The 27,204-nt window shown below is 36.3% G+C and overlaps 1 protein-coding gene and 1 long non-coding RNA gene across 3 annotated transcripts in view; both read right to left on the bottom strand.

The window, feature by feature from the left end:
- The window catches only part of efna2b (ephrin-A2b), a 210,332-nt gene that overhangs the window by 87,748 nt on the left and 95,380 nt on the right, over nt 1-27,204 (bottom strand). The gene's annotated exons all lie outside the window — the stretch shown is intronic.
- Nucleotides 5,775-9,679, bottom strand: LOC141376576 (uncharacterized). The gene is made up of 3 exons (XR_012387100.1): nt 8,570-9,679; nt 6,482-8,433; nt 5,775-6,314 (listed from the first exon to the last, which is right to left on the bottom strand). It is a non-coding gene; the product is annotated as an uncharacterized lncRNA (long non-coding RNA).

The following is a 27,204-nucleotide window of genomic DNA, read 5'->3' as shown; positions in this document are numbered from 1 at the left end:
TTGCCGGGAATTTTCTGTAAAAACACAGAAGTTTTATAGGACTGTTTAAATTTACAGAAAATAACCATATTTCATCAACTGATACAATGATCAGTAAACAAAAACCTAGTTTAACTCACAAAAACGTAAAGTCATTCAATGCACTAATGTGTTCATGTATGTATAATTAGCAAACAGATTTTCACTGCATTTGTAACTACACAGTTACTTTTAAACAAAAGAAGATGCAGCACAAAATCAGCTATCCTTAGTTTATATTGGACTTGCACACAGATGCTACTCTCCTCTACAATTCTAGCACTAAAAAATATATTGCATGATCAGGGTCAGTATTTACTATAAACCTATATTATAAACCTTTATTAATCTGGGGTTGCAACAGCGGAATGAACCGCCAACTTATCCAGCAAGTTTTTAAGCAGCGGATGCCCTTCCAGCCGCAACCCATCTCTGGTAAACATCCACACACACACTCATTCATTCATTCACTACAGACAATTTAGCCTACCCAATTTATCTGTACCGCATGTCTTTGGACTGTGGGGGAAACCGGAGCACCCAGAGGAAACCCATGCGAACACAGGGAGAACATGCAAACTCTACACAGAAACGCCAACTGAGCCGAGGCTCGAACCAGCGACCCAGCGACCTTCTTGATGTGAGGCAACAGCACTACCTACTGCGCCACTGCTTCGCCCTGAATTCAATATAACACATTATTTCTCGTTTATGTTATTCACTCTGACATGCTGTTAAAACAAATGCTTTCTTTTACTATATTTCTATGTGAAGGTATATTGAAGATAATGCCACTTGAACTGTAATGTCTTACACTGAAAGTTATTTTCCACAGAAACATGATAGGTTTACAAAGTATGTTTTAAGGAATAGTACATTTTGATGGAAGAAAAAGCTGTGTTTATAAGGGTTGAATGCAGCAAAAACTTTGCATCATGAAGAATCGAACGCTTCCCATGATAATTTGCTAAATGTAAAGAACTGCATACATTATAACAGTAAATCCATAAACACACACATTTCTCTCTTCTGAGACTACTCACTTTGTGTGCTGCGGCCTGGAGCTCAAGGAATTTGCTGAAATGACATGGCTAACTTAAAGGCCTAGTTTAATGATGTAATCACAAATTTTTAGGGGGGCTGAGTAGCTAAACTCCAATCCACCTCCCCCCTAAAACAGCCTATAGTGACACCCATGAATGCATCCAACACATTGTGTTTAAACCACACACATATACTTGAAACTAAACGCTAACTCTGAGTTTCTCTACGTTTTAACTGTCAACAATCTTTTTCAAAGATTGAAAAAGACTAGGTTTACTACAAAACCATCTCTAAGGAGTCTACATCAGTTGGAGAATCTTGTTAAACAATTAATTAAGCTCAGACTGAGCTATAAACAGAAGGGAGGGATCTAAAGACCTCTCCAACAGCTGGGTGCCTCTTAAAAAAGCTATGAATGGCCTTCAATACATTGCTGCTCTGTGTATTTGATAGAGAAGAAGAAACCATGGTTTCAACAAAAGGAATCTGGTCATGGCTGCTGGTTCCAGATGAGTAGCCACACGGATTAACCTTTGACCTCTTAGATAACAAAGGGGCAGCTGGAACAGAGGGTCTTCTCCGGACAGCAGGGTGTCTCCTAAGGCCTCGTTTACACTAATAGGTTTTGGTTTTGAAATGAAAACTATCCACGTCCACACTGGCGTTTCACCTAGCATTTCTGAACAGATCTCTGTCCACACTTCACTGCTAAAAACACGTATCATGTGACCACACACACATTGGCATGCATTACAGCATATGTGCACATCTGAGCTTCAGGCAGTCAATGGGTGCTTTGAGCACACCTTCTCGGGTGAAAGCAGCACATGTCGGACAGTTCATCAAGGTTCTGCTGGATTTCCTCTCACTATATTTGTTATATGTAATATTTAATTTATCTTGTCTTTTTCTAATGACTCTTTGGTCTTTTGTATAGATTACTTGTTCTCAGGTAACGAGCGCAACAATAAGGTAATATATTAATTTATGTAACGTTGTACATTGATTCTGCACATTTGACTGATTGCTTGTCTTTATTTCCTATATCGTATAAACTTATTATACATTACTTTGATAATGGCCCGTATTGATTATTAAAACTGATATTCAGCAAAAGACACAGGGTACGTTTAATTTTTTTTAAGTAATTGAAAGGAGGCAGTTATGTTATAGGCTGCGTTTTGTTATAAATATGCATACAGTGAAGATCACGGTCATATAAATATGTAGCTATGACACCTTAACATTTTAGTATCGCTTAAGTTAATATCAAAATGAAAATAGGCAGTTCCTTAAATCATGTTTTCATTTTATTAAGATGAAAAAACACAGACAGAGTGATGCAAATGACCTCTTCAGAGTTTCAAAAATCTCGAAAGTTTTAAGGTCTCGAAAATTCCGGGGTATTGTGTATGGAAGATGTAACCATAGCAAATCTTACACCATTTAAAATTTATTAGTGTAAACGGGGCCTAAATATGCATGTGCTCAATTAAACTTTACTAGTGCAAAATACATTTCCTTTGATCAATAAATATAAACAAATCAATATTTACCAAATAATAAATAGCAATAATAACAGAACAACAACAACAACAACAGTAATAATAATAATAATAATAATAATAATAATAATAAAAATATTAATAATTTTAGAATTGACAAAAGTTAATATATATATATATATATATATATATATATATATATATATATATATATATATGTATATATATATATATATATATATATATATATATATATATATATATATATATATATATATATATGTATATATATATATATATATATATATATATATATATATATATATATATATATATTTTTTTTTTTTTTTTTTTTTTTTTTTTTTAATAAGACAAAATATATGAAAGTTTAACAATGTGCAAAAATGTCACACTCCTAAACTTAAAGCAGGCCCATTATATACATTTATGCATATATGCACTACGCACTTATGCACTATACACACTCAACAGTATAATATATGAATTTTTATTGTTGTTCCAAATAGAACCAACCCAGGCTCATTCTGAAAGCGTACCTCTATATACATTTCTTGAGACCATGAAATACGTCCCAGGAGGTATGTATTTTTGCAATTTTTATTTTTGCAAATCCACAAGAGGCCGCTGTGTATACTTTTTGAGATCTTAAATTTCTCTTGCCATTTAATCCTTCTGTTCTCGCGTAAACCCACCAGAGGCCGCTGTTGACTGACTGAATGATTGAATGACTGACTAACTGACCGACTAATCAACTGACCCGCTGTCCTCCTTCCCTAAACCTATACAATTTTATCAATTGACCCGCCCACCAACTTCGCTAAACCCAACCAACAATTTTCAAAAGCAATCCAGAAAACAAAAAACCCTCGTCTGATTTTTACCACATTTTCAGATCTTACCACATTCTTAATTTTTTATTTTACTTTTGGATTTAGTTTTTGTCTTTTGTCCTTCTGGAACCGTTCTTCACCGTACATGACAAGCTAACTGGACAAACTGGTTACAGCGGGAACGTAGTGCACACGAAGGAAAGTGCTCAGCTGGTTTGCTAAAAAATGAAATGCAGCCATACGTCATACCAGTCAAACCTCCTGTTTTTCCTGGGATTCTCCTGTATTTTACAGTTCTATCCCGCTATCATCCCATAAAGGTATTTTTCATTCTTTCTCTGAAGGGTGGCAAATAAACATTTGAGTCGAGCCTCACTATACGCAACCCATACAGCTGAACCACCAGGGGCCGCCTCTTGCTCTTAAATACAAGTCTGTTCTGTGCTTTCGCTTTGATTAGACATAAAAACACTTTGAAATAAACATAAAACGGCGCAATTCCCTTCATTTTCATTACAGATGCCGTCGCCCCTTCATATGCAATCCTCTAATCACATGACTGTCAGCTGACACGCTCCATAGTAATAAGTAGATGCTGTTTCCCAAACGGATTCTGCACTCGTGATTTAAAGTGAAGCAAAAGTCTTAGATGTGTGCATTTTTGAAGTGACACCTCTTATTAAATGTAATCAAACAAAAAAATCCTAACAAATCATTCATTTGTTGCTCTTTATTCAGAATGTGTCAGTTATACAGTGAAGAAACGGCTAATGAGATTTGATAGCTGGATTCTATTTCATTATGATAGCTAATAATATTAATCAGCTGAACTGTTTGCTAATGTCATTCATTCATTTTCTTGTCAGCTTAGTCCCTTTATTAATCTGGGGTCGCCACAGCAGAATGAACCGCCAACTTATCCAGCTAGTTTTATGCAGCAGATGCCCTTCCAGCCGCTTCGCTGGGAAACATCCACACACACACATTCACACATATTCATTCAATACAGACAATTTTGCCTACCCAATTCACCTGTACCGCATGTCTTTGGACTGTGGGGGAAACCGGAGCACTTGGAGGAAACCCACACAAACGCAGGGAGAACATGCAAACTCCACACAGAAACGCCAACTGAGCCGAGGTTCGAACCAATGACCCAGCGACCTTCTTACTGTGAGGTGACTGCACTACCTACTGCACCACTGCCTCGCCTGTTTGCTAATGTATTTGCTGCTAATGTATACTTTTTTTTTTACTTTGTAAATAATAATAAAACGCATTACTAAACATTTAACTGTTTTTTTATTTTATTGAATGGTGCGCATTTCCCTTATTTTCACATTCCAATGTTTACAGGTATGCCATACACACTTCTGGCAACATAATTTGCGGTCTAACAACAATCCAAACAAAAACTATTTTCCAGCAAATTATTTCTCGCAAATTTATTAAGCTTATAATCTCTTGATTCTTCCTTCTGAGCACTTTTTCCGTAACATTATATGCACCATGACAATTAAAGAGCTGGAAAGGTCCTTGAGATCAGACCAGCCAGCCGATACCCCATAGCATGCAGTGTCAACCAGCGCACACTACAGACAAAGAGCAATGAGAGAGCCATCATCAATTGTAGCTTCCAAACAGATCAGGAGGAGGAGCTCTGCAGTCAGTCTGACAGCTGTTCAAAGGATTAATCGAAGGCGACGCCCACTTTTCTGCCAATGGGACTGAGATTATTATGGACTCTAGGGACTTGTTTAATATACTGGACTTTGAAGAGGAGATTTATGGGCTTCTCCCTTCTCTGTTCTCTCCCAGTCTGAGCAATGACCCATCAGCCTTGGCTTACGCCATCTCAAACAAGGCCCGTCACCCCACAAGCTCCACTGGGCCCCCATCGTCCCTCTGGCTCCGCATTTGTTAGTCATCACTCTGCCTCTATCTCAGGACTCCACTCCTCTGGCTGCACCTCATCTTTCTGTCCCTCCAGCTACATTGAGCTCCTCCTTCATCCCCAACTCTGCCTTGGAACTTCTGTCCCTCTGGCACCACAGTGGGTTTTTGGATCTCCTGATTCAAGCTGTCAGGTTTGAACTGCCAGCTCACCTTGGCCTTTTGGCTCCTCGTCTTCTCCTTGAGCTTGACAACCCTGAGCTTGAGTCTACGTCAGTTGGTCTTAACCTTGGACCATCATCCTGGCTGTCTTCTGGGTCTCCTCACTCATCATCTTTACCCTGGTCCTCTGTCCTCCTCTAGATCCCCCTCCATCCACAGTGGTCTTCTTATTTTGTGAGGCATGTCTTTACAGAGGGCACTGTACTGTCACTGTTGAATACTTTCTTTTGTTTTTTTTTTTGTGATCTTGTTTTCCTTTAGTTCTGTTTCCCAACACTTATAAGTTTCATGGACTTTAAATTCTACCATGTGTTTGACATTGAGTTCATCAATTGTCAGTGTACTTAAGAACTTCATTGTCTGTTATTATCTTTAATGTTGATTATGTTTGGTTTGGCCTTCCTTATGGACTAATGAATTTTTTTTCTAATTCCTTCCTCAGAGCACTTTAATTATATCCCAGCCGATTAACCCTGAGCCTTGGCTGGGTCATTTGGCATTTCTGTGTGGAGATTGCATGTTTTGACCTCATTCGCGTGGGTTTTCTTCCAGGTGCTCCAGTTTACCCCACAAGTCCAAAGCCGTGTGCTATGGGTGAATTGGGTAAGCTAAAAAATGTCTGCAGTGTATGTGTGTGAATGAGAAAGTATGGGTGTTTTCCCAGTTGCAGGTGAAAGGTCATTCGCTGCATAAAACGTATGCTGGATAAGTTGGCGGTTCATTCTGCTGTGGCGACCCCTGATTAATAAAGAGACTAAGCTAGGCATGTCAAACTCAATTCCTGGAGGGCCGCAGCCCTGCAGAGTTTAGTTCCAACCCTAATTAAACACACCTGATCAAACTAATTGAGTCCTTCAGGCTTGTTTGAAACTTACAGGTAAGTGTGTTGGAGCAGGTTTGGAACTAAACTGTGCAGGGCTGCGGCCCTCCAGGAATTGAGTTTGACACCCCTGGACTAAGCCATAAAGAAAATTAATGAATGACTGGATGAACAATAAAAATAATAATGGGTGACGCAGTGGTGCAGTAGATAGTGCTGTCGCCTCACAGCAATAAGATCGCTGATTCAAGCTTCGGCTGGGTCAGTTGGCGTTTCTGTGTGGAGTTTGCATGTTCTCCCTGCGTTTGCGTGGGTTTCCTCCAGGTGCTCCGGTTTCCCCCACAGTCCAAAGACATGCGGGAAAGGTGAATTGGGTATGCTAAAATTGTCCTTAGTGTATAAGTGTGAATGAGGATGTTTCCCAGAGATGGGTTGCGGCTGGAAGGACATTCGCTGTGTGAAACAAATGCTGGATAAGTTGGCATGTAGAAAATTTACAGTAGGGCATACTCACACTAAGTTATCCGAAGTGTGCCCAGATGCGTTTCCCGGTTCGTTTGATAAGTGTAAGTGCTTCATATCGGTTCCAGGCAGGGTGCCAGAGTGTGGTTTAGTTGGGCTTTGGCGTGGTATGCTTGTAGTGTGAGTGCAAAGTGCGTCTAAGCCCAAAACTGAAGACTCATCGTCACTTTTAAGGGACTGTTTAATATGGATTTATTAAGCATTCTTACTTTTCAATGAACGTGAACTGTCATAGTTTATTAAAGATGCAAACCCCTTGCTGCACAACAGCTGCACCTTCAGCAAACCTCTTGTGTAGCATTAGAACTTTATGATAATTTATGAGCATCAAAAGTTGTGTATCTGTTCAGCAGAAGATTTGACTATGTCTTAAATGACTAAAAATAGTACAGAAGAATAGAATTGTCCACTGTGATGAGCGAGAGTGTTTTTCTTCCTGTTAAATTAAACAGTCGCATCATCTATGACGGAAGCGTGCTCAACTTTGGAAGGTAAAGATGCCTAGTGGCTAGGGGCCATCATAGAATGTATAAAAACATCCAATCTGATGTTCATCATAATTACATTTATTCATATAACAATATGTAAACCTTGTAACATCCTGGTCACACACATAGACATTGTAGTTTGCAGTCTACTACTTTGCCTAACCAGTCCTAAAAGAAATGATCATAAAATGTGTATAAATAACAACCTAGAAACTCTTACTCTGATAATGTTCCGTACACATGACCTTAAACGTGTACTGTTAACTGCTTGTGTCTTAACCTTTGTAACGTGTATTGTACACTCTCAGAAAAAAATGGTACAATCTTGTACCAAAGAAGGTCAAACCCTTGTCACTGGGGCAGTACCTTTTAATGAAACAGAACTGTACCTTAAAACAAAGTAACAAATTTGTACAATTGCAATTTGTACCTTTAAGGACATGATTTGTACCATGAGAAACCAAAATGTCCCTTTGGTTTTTAAAACCTGCAGATACAATTTTGTACATTCATCAAAAGTACAAATCTGATCCCAGAAGGAACCACTACAGTGACAAGATACTTTGTACCTTAACAGTGTCAAATGTGTTCCTTCAAGAACTATTTAAAAGCATTTTTGTTACGGATCGGGAAGGATGAAAGAGGGAGGACGCAATTGCAGACAAAATAATTTATTTTAAAATAAAACAAGAAGGCAAAGCAAACTACCCCGAGGGGGAAAACATGAATCAAAAGGCAAAAAACAAACTTGATTGGTCAGGCAAGACAAAGCAGGGCTGGACACAACAGGACAGGGAAAGATCTACGACGAACTGGCATAGGACAGCAGTAGGGCTGTAACGATACACCAAACCCACGATTCAATTCGTATCACGATTTTTGACCCACGATTCGATTCGTATCACGATTTTTTTTCGTGTGGGGTGGGGAAAACAGATTTTTAAAACTATTTTTTATTAAATGGAATTATATCATTTTTGTTTTCTTTGTAACAAAATACTTTTGAAAAACCAAACCGAACTAAACTCCATTGTGTAGATGGTTCAAGCATGTTAAAAATTAAATGGCTACTAGGGATGCTCATTTCGGTTAATTTTGCTAACAGACAACCGCCGCTCATTAATTGGTTATTATAATAACGGTTAACTGGTCATATTACTATTAATTTTATATTAAACAAATTGACGTGTCCATTTTGTGTCTGACACATTAAATATTGCATTTTAAAATAGGCTACTGATTTATTTTTATATGTTAGCATATTAATAACAGACGTTAGCATATTAATATCTTCACGCACCTGCAGTGTTTAGCACAGAAGAGCAGAATAATTTAAATAAAATGAATAAAATAAATAGGACTGCCCTAAATTATTTTCATTTAAATAATTAACTTATATTACAAAACGAAAATACTGACTGATTCTTTTTAACAACCGGCATAGGCTGTTTTTTTTCCAATCATGTTTTTTCTTCCGTCAAATAAAAATCGCAGACTTCCTCAAATTGCCCGCTTCACGGAAAAAATATGCATTTATTTAATGCCCCGCTGTTATTATTATTATAACAAAACCTTTTACATTTTAATAGAAATCATTATTTTAAAGAATATGTCCTGATGGTTTCCTCTCTCTCCCTCGCGGTTCAAGTGCGCGTGCTGCATGATGAAAAGACAACAACAACGCGCGCATATGTAGACTTTTTGTAAACAGTTTTGTTGTTTAAATATGCTATTGCATTAATGTGCATACATGCTTTATAAGCCGAAAATAAGGCGCACCTCACTGCCTTTATGTTGACAAGGAAAAAAGAAGAGAAGAAGCGCGGTCCTCTTATGAAACGACTGAATCAGCTGGGTATCGATTGTGCATAAGTGTTGCTTTCTGTGTTGTTACAATTGTAATATTTAATGCTATTGTTATATTCAAGATTTGTACATACATACAGCTCTGGATAACTTAAAACAGCGATTAGACCTTCAGAGCAGCATGCGTCCTGAAGTAAAGCGAAACGGCTATAAATTTCCAGCAAGATAGAGTGATTATAACCAGAGTCATATACCTTTATCTCTAAATAAAGTATAACTATAGAAACTGTGTTCAACTTAACTGAAAGCTTCGTCCTGTTTCCTGGCCTCACGCATCGCGCTGTCAATCAGCACGTAACGTTAACTCTCAAAGGTTCAAACAGAAAGCGCACAGCACGGTTACAGAAAAGTTTCCTCTGCAGAGGAGTCGGGGCATCTGGTGAACGCCCATCCCTCTCTGCGCAGCCACATTAACAACAATGCTTTGACAGCACTGGCAATGTTTCTGCCGTTGTCGGTTGTCAAGAGGGGTTAAGTTGGTTTTGTTTTTGATATTCCTGACACAGTCAGACGGTCCCTTTACTAAGAGCTCCGTGCGAGCTCTCCCGGTTAAACGCTAATTGCGAGGGCTTAAACGGAGCAGTGCTCGTAATGTCAAGCGGAAAAAAAGTGTTTCCTCACATTCTTCTTCAACTAGCTCAACTTTTGCAGGCACGCGTGACGTTATTGGAAAGGTAGTCACGGGGTGTGTCACGATTCTCCCTTATCACACCGCGACACAGGATCGTATATATGAGTGTCGCGATTTCGATTTTATATCGTGTATCGTTACAGCCCTAGACAGCAGACATGAGGAGAATATAAGCAGAATTAAATTAATACACAGCTGAACAAACAGGTGCGAAACATGTGAATCAAATAAACTAATAATAGGTTAACAAGGAGGGTGGGACTAGACAATAGACAGGAGAGCACATGACACAGAGACAACATAAGCCATGGGCTCACATAAAACGGGACAAGAACACGTAGCCAATGAGAGAACTCATTAACCACGCGTTCACAATAACAGGACAAAACCACAATGTAAACACAAAGCCACGTGCTTGGACAACACAAATTGACACAAGAAACGAATACACGATAGAAGTTTATGAGTTTCTTTACACATATGCTTTTAAATGATTATTCATGTTTTAATATGGAAATTATTTATAAAATCCCTTTGCCTTTTCAGTAAATTTTTTTTTTCAAAGACATTGTAATAAAGACGGAGTTGTCCAACACTTATGTACCTTTTTATGTGAACAATCGTATACCTTCATTTCAATTGTACCATAACAGGTAGAGAACACTATCATAAGAAGTATTTTCCTACCATATAAAGAACAACTTTTATAAAGGTACAAAACTTTTTCTTAAGGAACATTATTTGTACCAACATGTACCTTTTTTTTGAGAGTGTATATGGTACCATGACAGTTTAAAGGAATAGTCATTTACTTGGCCCTTACTTGTAACAAGCCAATCTTATGTTGAACATAAAAAAGGATGTTTTAAAGAAAGCTGTGAACATGTAACTATTTTCCATGTTTCCTACTATGTAAGTCAATGGAACCACATGAGGGAGAATAAACAGAGATTTCTGGTGTTGTAAAAACAAATGAATATATATTATCTGTTGAAATTTGTTGAAACATTTAAAACAAAAGCTGTTCTATGATCACACTTTTGAGTAAAGCACTGGCTGTTTACAGACTCATTGTGCAAACAAAAATCTCACTGAATAATTACAACTAATGATGAACATAAATGTTTGGTAAGTGTACCCATACTTCTGTGGTTATTTTGGTAAATGTAACCTAAAAGTAATACAGAAATAGTGTAACACATCACATTTTAGAGACAGTAATATTGCAATATAACTAATTACAATAAAATGACAGTAACTGGTATATAATTTAATAAATTTTATTACGCATATAGAGCCTAGTTCATTAATAGTCGTCTAGTTGACTATTATTACTCTCATTTTAACATTATAACAATTAGATATATTGCTCCTGAAAAGACTGCTTAGGTGACTGAGAAAAACCCTTTATATCCTCCATGAATAACCTTTTTTTTTTTGTTCATTAAATTGTTTGAGACAATTTAGTACAATTTCTATGTATTGTCTGATGTAATGTCAGTGAGTGTACTGACTATTTTCTTGTCAAAATTGTGTTTGTACATGTGACCAGATCTCCAAACAGCATTGCAATGTCAACAGTGATTTCTCATCCCTCGAAGTAGAACAGCTCTGCTCTCAATTTATGAGGAGTGAAGCGAAAACCATATTCCCGGACAGACTTAACTAAATCAATTTTAATTGAATCATGGAATATCGCTGTCAAGAGCCTCTTACTAAAGTTATATTAACAGGAGAACCTACCCTCTTCCCAGCCAGGGAAGGCAATTATTTAACAAGAATGACACAGCGAATGCTAAATGAGAAGTGCTGGCTGAGCTAGAAAATTCCAATGCTGACCCCCGGAATGATTTCTTCTCTCATGACACAAGGCCATTAGAGATTGTTTTACACTGGGCGCTTTAACAGAAATTCATCATTAGGCCAGTAAAGAGCCATTAGATTGGAAAAGATCTTATGCTGTCAACTCCGCTAGAAAATATATCTCAGAGATCATTTGGGCTTTTTTTCCCTGTTGTTGAGTGATACTGAGCAGAACTGTACACGACAAGAGGATAGCTACCCAAATAAGGGAGCAACGAGAGAGCGAGGAAAGCCATTCATCTTAATTTGCAACTCAGGAGAGAAATTTTAGGCCAAAATTGCTCTTAAATTATGAGGTCACTGTATAGTTGAAAATATGGAGCATGAAGCTTTGAAAAGAATGTTGTGTTCTCATGCTTCAATAAACAAACACATAAAAAAGCAGAGCTGGGGACAATTAAATGAATATTATAGACTTCTCATGGGAAAGACTGGAGCATCATCTTTGCTTTTAGACAAAACATGATTTTATATTGCACTGTAAATACAGACCCAATCCTTCTCTGGATTTAGGCACACACACACACACACACACACCCACTCATACGCACACACGCACACACATACACACTAACTCATCTGCATGACTGCACACGCTCATAAATTCAAATTCTGCTCACCGACTTGGCTTTTCCACTAACCCGCAAAGCCCAGGTCCATGTTTTAGACCTCAGGAGTGATCTTCAAAAGCTCAAGCCAGCTGGAATTGTTGGGTTTCTGCTCTGGGTTAACTAAACCCCCAAAAGATCTGTGATGTGGTTTAAAAAGCACACTGCTTCTACTTTCTAATTTGTATATTGATGTAACAGTGAAACATTTTACATTTAAGTGCATTGTTTCACTCCATCTAGTTCTAAAAAGCATCTCAAAATCCCTTGAAAAATCATTACTAAGCAGGACAGCACCTCTCCTGCATTACACATAATGTGGCTTCTGAAGAAAAGGGCTGAATTCTGGAGCGCCACGTCCTGTGGGGATTCACCGACTTTTCACAGAGCAGATCCCCACTCAAAGGCTTTGGCTTTAGAGTGGGTTTCAGTTTTTCTTTATTTTCACAAGTACCATAAGTATGGTGGAAAAAAAAAGTATACAATATATTATTTCATTTAAAACCAACAGATCAAAACAAAATTTGCCCCATAAAGCTGAAAAATAAATACATAAATATAATAAATAAATAAATATTATATACTGTATATACAGTTGAAGTTAGAATTATTATACCCCCTGAATTATTAGCCCCCCTGTTCCCCCAACCCCTCCCCCCAATTTCAGCTTAATGGAGAGAAGATTTTTTAACACATTTCTAAACATAATAGTTTTAATAGCTCATTTCTAATAACTGATTTATTTTATCTTTGCCATGATGACAGTAGATAATATTTCACTAGATGTTTTTCAAGACACTTCTATTCAGCTTAAAATGACATTTAAGGGCTTACTGGGTTAATTAGGTTAAATAGGCAGGTTAGGGTACACTGTTATAAATTGTCCCATTAAAAAACGGTAAAATGCTGCAGTTGCCAGCAATGTACTGTTATTTTACAGTATGTTGCTGTAAAAATACATGGACTACACTGATATACACAATACTCAAGTGAACTCATTTTGTTCACTGAAAGCAACTGCCCCAAATTGGCCAACTGCTGAATGAGTTTATGAAGTAAAGTGCTATAAATGCTTAGAAGCATACTTATAATGATAACTTATTTTAGTTAATTAGAAAAGCTTCATTTAACCCAAATGTCTTATATTTCACAGCAGCACACATACATGTAAAGCTGGAATTATCAGATAAATTCTTACTGCATCAGCAACTAAACAACCACTGTCTTTAAATAAAGAAACATACAGAATAACATCAGCAGTTCATTGTTCATCTTAAACTCATACACTGGCTCTACTCTCCTCCACAACGGTGACACACAGAAGAAATTTGCTTCAGGTTTTACAGTAAATTACTGTTTTTTCCTTTATTTAACGGTAAACTACTGGCAGCTGTGGTTGCCAGCAACTTACTGTTTTTTTACAGTCTACCCCCGTAATTTAAATTAACAGTATATTACTGTTAAAATACATTTTTACACTGTGTTTTTACCTCTTACACCTTTAACCCTTTAAACCCCAGAGCATATACATCAGTTTTAATTGAAGTGTCCACACTACTGAGTCTTCAAGAAACATGTAGCAAAGCTCAAGTAAATTAATTAATTAAATGACTAATTAAATGATAATTGATGATTAGCGATGAACAAATGAAGAAATACTGAAGGTAAAAAACAAGAGCAGAGCATACAAAACTACAACTTTTCTCACAGCTTTATAATGAAATAACCTAAAGGTCAACAAATGATTAAATCATTTAAATTATCAGTGGATGATTAAACAACTCTACAAACATCAACACCAGCTACAATTATTACTGAAACGTTTATTTTTGTATAACATCTACTAAAGTTCTTCTAGAGAGAAAGATTAACATTTTACGTTACCATCATGGAGAACAGAGTTTGCTTTAGTTGGGCTCTTAGCCCTGACATTTTAACGCAAATAAAGAAAACTGTGAGACCATTATACTACATTTATTCACGCCGCATTGCAGCATGAAACATTTGAATTGTTACCATTGTTGAGGTACAAGGTCTGATTCATAAGGTCTGACTGTGTCTTTGTCTTAACTGAACTGTTTTTGTATGTTATTTCTTAACTGTAAAGTAATTACATAGGTATCTTTTCTGTTTCCACTTATTAATTAAATTAATATCTGCAACTAAGTATTTATCAAAAGCAATTTCAGACAACTGGATTTATCTATCTGTTGACTTTCCCCACTTTATTGCTATAATAAAAATGTTTTGTAAACTCTGTATTACAGCAGTTGGAAATGAGTAAAGAGCCCAACTAAATCAGCCCCTCACTCCATTATGGTGACACATAAACACCTACATTTCTGTTAGATCTTGATTAGAATGGTATGGAAGACAAAGCAGTCAGTAATAAGTGTGTCTGCTGTTGTTTGTGGAGTTGTTTAATGATCCTCTGCTGAGACTGAAGGTGTTTTATTTTACTTGATTTTATTTAATGTTGTAACTCAAGTCACTCTTTATGTTTCTTGTTTCTTTCCTTCAGTGGTTGTGATTATTAACAGCAGGTGTTCATCAGTGTCTGAATTCACTCATTAGTGTTCATTAACCCTGTCAGGTGAACTATATTGGTGAACTAGTGTATGGAATAGTGAACAAGGCCACAAAATGTGATTTCAAACACAGACTTCAATACGTCGAATCTAAAGTCTGTTACCTCACAGTTTTCTGCTGTTGTTTACTTACTCGAAATCAAAAATGTTACCCAGAATGCACTGTTTTTAACAGAATATTACTGTTTTAGTGGAAAAACATTATTGTACCGTAGAATCTGACCGTTTTTTAACAGCAATTTTTTTAGAGTGTAGGCAAGTTATTGTATAGCAATGATTTGCTCTGTAGACTATCGAAAAAATACATAGCTCAAAAGGGCTAATAATTTTGACCTTAAAATGTTTAAAAAAAATAAAAACTGATTTTATTCTAGCTGAAATAAAACAAATAAGACTTTCTCCAGAGGAAAAAAAATATTATCAGACATACTGTGAAAATTTCCTAATTTCCTTGCTCTGTTAAAAATCATTTATCAATTTTTTAAAAAAGAAAAAAAATCACAGGGGGTTAAATAATTCTGATTTTCAACTGTATATATATATATATACATATATATGAGATGTCAAAGAGATGTGTACACCCAAACTATTACTGAAAAAAAATATACAATTATGTGTATACCAGTTTCTAAAAAAATACACGAAATAAATAAAATGTCACTGCATATTATATTTCATTCATGAATACATCATGTTGTAAAGTGGACGGTAAAGAAATCTGAAGGATCTTATGACAAGATAGGGTTTTTCATGAGTCATGGGCTTTGGGTAAAATAAAAAAAATAAAAAAACTGAAGCAAAAAAGTATATTACCTTTTCCATGAAAGTAGCAAACCAGGATAAGCCCAACCAGAATCAGAGAGAGAAAGAAAGAGAGGGAAAAAACAAATTAGAATCTTGCATTTTAAGTTAAACATTTTCTTTAAAATATCATCAAAACAAAATGTTCATTTTCAAAATCAAAGAATAGCAGTTGGATCAAAGCCATTCAAATATTCTGAACAATAACCAACAGATAAATGGGTTTTAACAAGTATGTTTCTAAAAGCTTTTCCCTTTTTGAATATTTGCAGAGAGAAGGCATTTGCAGTGCCAACGGATTTTGCAGTTGTACAAGCTTGTATGCAATGTTTTCCTATTAAGGGAAATTGTGTGAAAATTGTTGATGCTCAAATGGTCATGGCTTATACCATGTGTCACGTATTCACGTATTCACGAGCACGTCACAAGCACCTGATCACTTTTATACATTCTATTTGGGCACTTTTTTTGTGAGGTGTGTGTGATTGAACAAGCCAATCTGTAAATATATGTAAATCTATGACCATTTATGAAGATAAACTCCTCTGTGTTATACAGGAGAGGGACATCAGAAACACTACACACAGTATAACCAGGCATCCGGGTTATGTATAATGAACATTCACAGCTATATATATATATATATATATATATATATATATATATATATATATATATATATATATATATATATATATATATATATATATACATACAATAGTATTAAAAGCAATAATAACTGGAGTAATAATTTTATTTGAAACTACATACAATAAGACAGCAGTTGTTTAAAATGTGAATAAGTATTTAACGTTTTAACATTTAAAAAAAATAACAAATGCTATATATATATATATAGGTCAGTTTTATTTTATTTTTTTCATTTTTTTATGAAAAAATGAATGGTCACTGAGTGGTCACATTTGAATCTTTGATGATGCGACATCCATGGTGAGTTATGCTGTTGGTCGAAAAGAGCAAGGAGGCAGAAAAGGCAGTCAGCGGCGTCATTATCGCAAATTATTGAACATATGTTCATAAAGACTGCCAAACAGGTAAGTGACTTCGTAACAGATGAAAATCTGCCCCTGAGGTAGGCTAACTGGCCGCATTAGCCTGGACGTCCTGTATTGTCTTGTCCAGTACATGACCTCCCTTTCCCTATTTCAGACATTTTTTAAAAAAACTGCCCGATGAAGGCTTTAACGGCATGCGGAGTCCTCAGCCATCAGATGTCACTTCACAGCAAAAGGCGCTAATCCCGTCACGTCTGTGTTTTTGAGGCTGTTTGCTCACTTATTCTGATCGGATATAAACCTGATCGCTCAAACTACTTCAGAAGGTGATTTGGGATGCATTCCAGATGAAGCTGGATAGGTAGTATTATCATTTTTGGACAAAATTAATATAAACTAAATAAATTATGACCTGGAGAAAATCTGACCTGCGTCTAAAACACCTGTAGGTGCGCATTTACAGCCAAAATTATATTAAAACATGTTTACTATCAGCATAAAACATGTTCTAACTTTTCAGACCTGTAGCCAGGGGGGTTCGGGGGGTTCGGAAGACCCACCCCTCACTGACAAGGTCCAGAATTTGACCCAAATTAGCTAATTTGTCTTATTTTCATCCTATTTTGACTGCTATGCCATCATAAATAATGAAAATAATCCATCGAAAAAGGTTTTATTTTTTTTAACCAAACAGGCTAGAAAAAATCTGAAGAATTAATTATTATTGTATTATTATTATTATTATTATTATTATGTTTTAATTATTATTTTTTATTGAACTGGCCAAATTGTGACTGAGGACAGTTGAATGTGCTGGCCAGTTTGTTTTTTGTCTGATAAATGATTTTTTTTTACTCTTAAACTTTCACAGATTGCTATTTTTTCCTAATGACATATGATGTAATAAATTTGTATTTTAAAAATTTGTCTTGTTTAATTTTTTTTAACTGCAATTTTTAGCAAATATTTTTAGTACATCAAAAAGTGTGGTTATGATGACATCTGACTAGCTAATCCAGCAAAACAGTCACTAAAATGCAGTATTTAAATCTTATAGTTAAATAGAAACTGAGACATATAACTGCGAAAAGGTCCACTTTTTGAGAAAAAAAGACCCCCCCCCCCTCCCCCCCTACACCAGGGTGGCTACGGGCCTGTACTAAGACTCTGGCTAGACATTAAATTGTCTTATGATGTCGTGTGCCTGCTGGATAAAGACTCAACTTCGAAGAGGAATTTAAAATTATGCTCACCCAGATTTTAAGGGCATCTGAAAAGTACACGGATCTACACAAAACAACTCACGTAGGCGCTTACTTAGACCAATACGCTTTACTGAGCAACATCCAAAAAAAATCTGTAAAGTTTTATAAGCAACTAAAATGAAGTGATGCAAGCTCATATCAGGCTGAGGCGCTGCACAGTCAGGAACAACAGATACACTTGAGCACACTCTCACTCACAACTACTGCTGAAACTCAACCAGCACAACACAAGCAGGCCCAAACACATCATAGAGGCACAGATACATCACATATTGGAAAAATGCCATCATCACACAAGAAAACTGAAACATACTCACTATAGATCAGTATAATACTTGAGCTGTGTTAAAGAGGCTAAAATAAGACAGACCATTAGCAAATACAGACTGAGTGCTCACTGTCTGGAGGTTGTGCGAGACAGACACTAACAGAGATTAAAAGAGAGAGAGAGAGAGAGAGAGAGAGAGAGAGAGAGAGAGCGGAGACTGTGAACACTGTACTCTCAGAAATCAGTGGAAACTGAGGAGCATTTCCTTCTTCATTGTAGACACTACCACAACATTAGATCCACATACTTCTCCAATTTCCAGATAATTACACCAAAATTTGCATTTAAAAAATTGAAGCTTTTTTGGGAGGAAAATCCAGCCTGATATCAACGGCAGCAAAATGTTTATTAGCCTGTCTTAAACACAGAGTCAGCCAGTAGACAAACTAGTAAGAAACTTTATTACAAACCATCTGAATGACTCTACGGTAATGTATTGTTTGTTATATTTTAATAATATTATTTCTCCTTCTGAGATATTAGTCATATTAGTCTTTTGTTCCTTTCTTATTTGTGTACGTATTTAGAAAAATTCTAATTGTGTGTATTGTTTGTAGTTGTATGTACCTGTGTATATGCAATATACTGGGTATGGAAAGTTTTTCCCTCATTAATGTACACACAGCACCCCATATTAACAGAAAAACACAGAATTGTTGACATTTTTTGATATAATATAGATAATGTGAGAGACACATATCAAATTGAATATTTGATTGTAATAAAATTATTTCTATAATAGAACAATAAAACATAATAGATTGTTTAGAACTTTTAATATTTAATGCACAGACCACAACTGGCCACCAAACAAGTCCATAAATAAATGCTGCTCCTTAAAAACACAGTATCATATTACAGCTTTATTTTTAGAGGATTTATGTAATCTTTTTTTTATAAAATATACGGTTGAAACACTGATTTAGCTCAACAATGTGATGGTCAAAATATATTGACTTGTTTTGCTGCTTTGATTATTTTCATGTCTTTCCAATGTAGTGGCTTTGTCTCCCCTTTTTTGAAAGCGAAGTTCATGTCATCTGCATATTTAGCCAATCATTATGTGGTTGAAAATACAAATTTCGTAAAACTTGGTCTCCTAAACATCAGGTCACTTGCACCTAAAGCACTTATCATTAATGAAATAATAACAGAAAACAATCTTAATGCACTCTGTCTCACTGAAACCTGGCTGAAACAAAATGACTATATTAGCTTAAATGAAGCAACTCCTCCAGGATTCTTATATAAACATGAGGCTCGTCAAACTGGTCGTGGTGGTGGAGTTGCATCAATCTTTAGTGATTTCCTTAATATTAAACAGAGAAACGGACTTATGTTTAGCTCCTTTGAAGTATTATCGCTTAATGTTCAGCTTCCAGATACTATACAAAAACCTATGTTATCTCTCGCTTTAATCACCATATATAGACCCCCAGGACCCTATGTCAAATTTCTAAAAGAATTTTCTGATTTTATTTCTGACTTACTAGTCAAAACTGATAAAATGCTAATTGTTGGTGACTTTAACATCCACATAGATGACGCTAATGATACATTAGGGCTCGCGTTTATGGATTTAATACACTCACTTGGGATAAAGCAAAACGTTGTGGGTCCAACCCATCGCTTAAAGCATACATTAGATCTAATTCTGTCTTATGAAATCCAGGTTATTGACGTAGACATTATACCACAAAGTGATGGTATTACAGATCACTACCTCTTACTATATAAGCTGTGTTTACCTGAAATCAGCAAACCCGCTCCAATACTCCGCCCTAGTAGAACTATTGTTCCGTCAACTAAAGATGAATTTATAAATAACTTACCTGATCTCTCTCTATTTCGTAATGCACCCGCAAACTCAAGTGATCTTGATGTAGTAACCAGCAGTATGGATGCCATCTTTACTAGCACACTAAATACTGTGGCACCCATCAAATTAAAAAAGGCTAGAGAGATTAAAACTGTACCATGGTATAATAGTCATACTCGTGCGCTCAAAACAGCAACCCGCGCCCTGGAACGTAAATGGAAAAAAACTAATTTAGAGGTCTTTAGAATTGCGTACAAAGACAGTATGTCCAGCTATAGGAGGGCTCTAAAATCTGCCAGGGCCGAGCACCTGCGCAAACTGATAGAAAATAATCATAACAATCCTAGATTTTTATTTAACACCATCTCTAAATTAGCAAATAATCGGTCATCCTTGGAACAAACTACTCCACCGCAAATTAGTAGTGATGATTTCATGAATTTTTTCAGTAATAAAATAGAAGGCTTTAGACAGAAAATAGGAGATGCCAAACTTTCTGCACCGGCTTATACTCCAAATCCTGTAAATATTTCATTAAATCATAATAATAACCTACACTGCTTCAAAATCATAGAACATGAAGAGTTAGTAAAAATTATAAATAGCTCTAAACCAGCTACGTGTATGCTGGACTCAATTCCAACAAAATTACTGAAAGAGCTGCTACCTGCTATAGGAGAACCTCTTCTTAACATTATCAACTCTTCTTTATCTATAGGCCATGTTCCAAACTCTTACAAGCTAGCTGTTATTAAGCCTATTATTAAGAAACCGCAACTAGACACCAACAACTTAGCTAACTATAGGCCCATTTCTAATCTTCCATTTATGTCTAAAATACTAGAAAAAGTTGTTTCCACTCAATTATGCTCTTATCTGCAGACGAACAATATTTTTGAAGTGTTTCAGTCAGGTTTCAGGGCTCACCACAGTACAGAAACCGCCTTAGTGAAAATAACCAACGATTTACTCTTAGCTGCTGACCGAGGGTGCGTCTCGCTATTAGTTTTACTCGATCTTAGTGCGGCATTTGATACCATTGACCACAATATCCTCATAAATCGCTTAAAGTCTACAGGTGTCCAGGGACAGGCTCTACAATGGTTTAAGTCATACTTAACTGACCGCTACCAGTTTGTGAATCTTAATGGACAGCCTTCACAAGTCAGCCCAGTAAAGTATGGGGTGCCTCAAGGATCAGTTTTAGGCCCTTTACTGTTTACAATTTACATGCTACCTCTGGGAGACATTATTAGAAGACATGGGATCAGCTTTCACTGCTATGCAGATGATACTCAATTATATATTTCAACTAAACCTGACGAGACGTCTGAACTTTCTAAACTAACTGAGTGTATCAAAGACATCAAAGACTGGATGACCAACAATTTTCTTCTCTTAAACTCAGACAAAACAGAATTATTACGTATTGGGCCTAAATCTTGCACACAGCAGATCTCGCAACTCAATTTACAATTAGAGGGATACAAAGTTAGCTTTAGCTCTACTATAAAAGATTTGGGTGTCATATTAGACAGCAATCTAACTTTTAAAAACCATATATCCCATGTCACAAAAACTGCCTTCTTTCATCTGAGAAATATCGCTAAATTACGAAATATGCTATCCATCTCAGATGCAGAAAAACTAGTCCATGCTTTTATGACTTCGAGACTGGATTACTGTAATGCTCTATTTGCTGGCTGCCCAGCATCCTCTATTAACAAACTTCAATTAGTACAAAATGCAGCAGCCAGAGTTCTGACCAGGTCTAGAAAATATGATCATATCACCCCAATTTTATCCTCCTTACACTGGCTGCCTGTTAAATTTCGTATTGAATTTAAAATATTACTTCTCACCTATAAAGCTCTAAATAATCTAGCTCCTGTTTATCTAACCAACCTTCTGTCTCGCTACGAACCAACTCGCTCCTTAAGATCTCAAAATTCAGGGCTTCTGGTAGTACCTAGAATAGCAAAATCAAGTAAAGGAGGTCGAGCCTTCTCTTTCATGGCTCCTACACTCTGGAATAGCCTTCCTGGTAATGTCCGAGGCTCAGACACACTCTCCCAGTTCAAAACTAGATTAAAGACCTATCTGTTTAGTAAAGCATACACTCAATGCATCACCTAGCGGGTTCCACACTGGCTTCTACATCTTGCTTATATACACTATGAACAGCAGCTACGCTAATTATTCTCTTTATTCTCTATTTTCACCTGGGAATACTCATCCCGAGGTCCTCAGATTAGGCGGAGTCACTGATTGGATCCAAGACCAGCGACGTGATGATCCCAAGGATTCCATATCCGGGACCAGGCCATATCCTGAGCTGCTGCTGCGCTGATGGTCGTGGGGAGTGGAGAACATGAGTCTGATTCCAGCGACGCTCCAGGGACAGACGAGTCTTCATTGAGGCCATCTTCCAGCATAAACCACGGCGAATGAAGTTCTGCACAAGACTTTTGGCCAGCGGAGAAATTAAAATGGTCGTGCACAACTAAGTCTGGTTCTCTCAAGGTTTTTTTTCTTCACTCCCATCAGGTGAAGTTTTTTTTCCCTCTCCGCTGTCGCCACTGCCTCGCATGGTTCAGGATTGGTAGAGCTACGCATCGATGAATTTGCTCTTCAGTGTTTGAACTCTCAGTAATGATTAAATCACACTGAACTGAGCTAAACTGAACTGAACTGAACTTAAACACTAAAACCTGAACCACACTGTTCCAGTTACTGAACCACACTGTTCCAGTTACTATGACCATTTATGTGAAGCTGCTTTGACACAATCTACATTGTAAAAGCGCTATACAAATAAAGCTGAATTGAATTGAATTGAATTGTCCCACACCCAACACACACACACACACACACCCACACACGCACACACGCACGCACACACGCACACACACACACACACACACACACACACACACACACACACACACACACCAGAGCAGATCTGATAGAACCTAATAAGATGATGTCTAAAACTGCTTCAGGGAGTTCAGTTGCAAATTATATATCAATTTAACATGCCATATTTTATGTCAGAAAGTTATTTATTTGATCACTTGTTACAAAAAAGTAATGAAGTTTATTTATAACGCCAGTATTTTCATCACTGCGGACACACAGTGTATCTTTCCTGAAAAGGAAAAAAAGAGCCTCAAGAGAGGTTTTTTTTTTTAAGGAGAAGGATACGACAGAGCCTCTTGCTCTCTGCTAACCAATAAAATATTAATTGGTCACAGAACCCATCTCTATCTAGACAAAGAAGCAGGACACCCCCACCCATCCCAAGTCTAAAAAGTCTCCATTTTTCATTGCAGGAAGCCCCGTAACTTCAAGAGCAGCTTGAATGTGAAGCTTCACAAAGAGTTTGTTTTTAAAGATGTGATAGGGGAATGTAGGTCTTGGGTTAACAATTACATGCAGCTCCACACATGTTTTCTGCAGTGGAGGAGAGGTGCTCCCTCTGTAAAACATTTGATTTTTAAGGAGGTATTGAAGGAAGAACAGCATACTTTTTTCTCCCTTTTTCTTAAAAAGTTTTCTTTTTTTTTGTAATCCAACTGAGCAGATGAAAGAATTTAAGGTTTCTTTTTGGAACCAACTGAATGTGTGATATATTATACGGAGATGATTTGAAGAAAAGTATCTTGCACGAAAGAAATGGCCTTCAACTTTTTTTGCAAAGTGAGTGACAAGAAGCCTTACATATGCCAGGCTATTTTTTTTTCAAACAAATTGCTTGGAATCTGGGAAACGGTACATTCACTGGCATCTCTTCAGGGGTTTTATAGTTTCAAAACTCTTGATTTTTACTATAAATTATAGTAATTTTAATAAAAACACATCATCCAATGTGTATGATGTTATGACAATTACTACGTCCATTATGCACTAGAAGGGAAAATCAAGACGGATATTAAACACAGATGTGGATATGGATCTGGAAAATCCAGCAAATTAAATGACAGATAGTTCTCCTTAGCTTTTCTCTGTAAATTAAATAATAAAAAAAAAATACATACAATAAAAATACATGCAATTAGATGTTAAAATATTTCAAGCAATGGAAAAAAGGTTGCGGATTCAGTAGTTTCAAGTAACATGAAAAGTGAAAGTGATGAATAATTACTTTGCAACCAAGTCCTATAAAATAACAATCTGGGCTAAAGTCACAGCTGTCTTGTATCTTTTATCTTTCATGCGTTCAAAATTTCACTCATCTCTATTCTTTCTAGGTTCGTCTTTCTCTCCTTTCAAGTCTGTTTGAACATCAGTGCCATCGTACACCATGTGACCCTGGTGTTTTTCTTGCAAGGGAAGTGGGGTAAGTGAACAAAGGGCTCAGAGCTTCCTACCCTCTCGTTTTTCCACTATTGGAGTGATTGCAGACCAAATGCCCATGTCATGAATTTACTGTAATGTTGGCCCCAAGCCCAGTTTAGCCCCATGGAAACAGGGAATTGGCCCCTTTTGCTGGACAAAGCTTGGATAATGCAGGAGCAAGCAAGAATCTCACCACATTCCTTCAGAATAACCATAGATCATCCACCTTTAATGATTCCTTTAAAGTGTAAAATGAGGTAATTTATTTAATTGTATTAATCAGAACATTATTGTGAATAATGTGGTTGCTCTTTTTTTCATGAAGTTACAATGAACTGCTTTCATACTTCAAAAGAGAAACAACAACAAAACTATAACAAAACTATTAACTATAATAACTATAATCAAGTGTTCTCTGTTCTGTTGTTTACTGTGATGAACAGACCAAAAGTTATTATTTTTTGGTGATCTTCCCTCTTGGAGCTAAATGTATATTAATCTAGTATTACCTTAAATAGGGACAAATCATTAGTACCGAAACAACTGTCTCCATTGAAAAGTTCCAATTCATATGCACTGTTCGTTCAACAATTGTGAATAAGTTGTTCTTTTGAGTCAAAGCTTTGTCACTAGCTGTGCATTTTTACTGTTTTCATTTTTTTAAAACAGTTTTAAAACTGTTACAGGAAGAACACCATGTGCTCTATTTTAACAATCTAAGTGCAAAGTTTTAAAAAAAGTAAAACACACCATCTGCAGCGCGAGAATAAAGAAAAAGCCTTCTCCATTTGGCCTCTTTACTTTCTTTTTCTCTTTACTTTTACTCTTTACTCCTTTACTTTTGTGGAAAAGAAAACAGTGCACTCCACTGAATACATCCATTAGCCTACATATTTAACTTAGTTTGTTAATTGCAAATATTTGTTTCAAAACTATTTATAAATTCAGTTCTAATTTCTAGCAAACGAATAAATCAACAATAATAACAAAGTGTGGTCAGAAAACAAAAAAAAATTTAAAAAGTTATATCCAAACACATCCTATTATTATGCCCCATATGGTCATGCAATACATCTTCAAATCCCGACAGGTGGACAAATCTAAACTTGGTTTTATTAAAGCAAATATAAATATGCATATAATAAATAATACTACTACTAACAATATTATACAAATGCAAGTTTTCATGAATAAACTAAAAAAGCCCCCCAAGATGAGGCATGGAAGTAGTGGTTTTTAGATTTTTGTAGCAAATAATATATTTTTTTTTACTTTTAATCCTTCAATTTTTTTCATATGTAAAGATATGTGTGTATTGCTGTACATAATGCCTATATTAAGCAATATGTAATCATTTGAAACCCACATACATGTAGGTAACTAACATACTCTACATTGGACTTTAGACCTGCTTTTAAATGGTGAATGGCACTGTCTAATTCAGTTCTTCAAAATAGCAATGCACCAACATCTTAAAGCACCTCTATTTTAGACCAGCACACCCATGAGTCCACAAAGTGGTGCAAATGGATTTGCTATTTAAATAACATGGTGCAAAATGTAATAATTAGGGCTTTGCAGTCTGAAATAACAACAAATTGTGCTAAACTCATCTTGCGCCTTATTGCGCCGTGTGAATGATAGGGCCCTATGTGTTTGTTTTTTTTTTTTTTTACTTTTTGTCTTGTTGTTAATGTGAATTTGTGAACCCAAGCTGGTGAACCCATTACAGTTTTATTTGATATCAAGTGTGTATAGCAGCTTGAATGCACCGAATATCAGATACAATAGAATAGCAGATAAACATACATACATACATACATACATACATACATACATACATACATACATACATACATACATACATACATACAAACACACATACATTCACACATACATTCACGCTGAGGCCATCTTCCAGCCTAAACCACGGCGAATGAAGCTCTGCACAAGACTTTTGGCCAGCGGAGAAATTAAAATGGTCGTGCCCAACTGAGTCTGGTTCCCTCAAGGTTTTTTTTTCTTCACTCCCATCAGGTGAAGTTTTTTTTCCCTCTCCGCTGTCGCCACTGCCTCGCATGGTTCAGGATTGGTAGAGCTACGCATCGATGAATTTGCTCTTCAGTGTTTGAACTCTCAGTAATGATTAAATCACACTGAACTGAGCTAAACTGAACTGAACTGAACTTAAACACTAAAACCTAAACCACACTGTTCCAGTTACTATGACCATTTATGTGAAGCTGCTTTGACACAATCTACATTGTAAAAGCGCTATACAAGTAAAGCTGAATTGAATCGAATTGAATAGAAAAAGGCACACATTACAGTATTTTATGGCTCAATTTTGAGAATCTTCCAGTGGGTGCAGTAACTGACACCTGGTGCTTTTCCTGCCACCATGTCAGCTAAGGCCATACCATTATCAAAATGTGATGTGTAAGCACTGCATATCATTAAATAGCCAGAGAAAATTGTCACAATCTGTGCCACTGAATTTTCTACATAAGATAAAGGCCCATAATAAATAATAACAATATATTTTTTTAAATTGTTCTATTACAAACAATGTCACAGGTATGGAATAACATGAGAGTGACGGAACTAATCTTTCATTACCTATGAACAGAAACACACGCATTGAGGCTGTTAGCTCCCCCTGGACGTCAGCTTTTAAAAGTGTAATTTGCTGTGAAATACTGAGTCTTTCTGTTGTAG

This window comes from Danio rerio, chromosome 11 (assembly GCF_049306965.1).
Source record: "Danio rerio strain Tuebingen ecotype United States chromosome 11, GRCz12tu, whole genome shotgun sequence".
Taxonomy (NCBI): Eukaryota; Metazoa; Chordata; class Actinopteri; order Cypriniformes; family Danionidae; genus Danio; species Danio rerio.
This window is presented reverse-complemented; position numbering and strand designations above follow the sequence as displayed.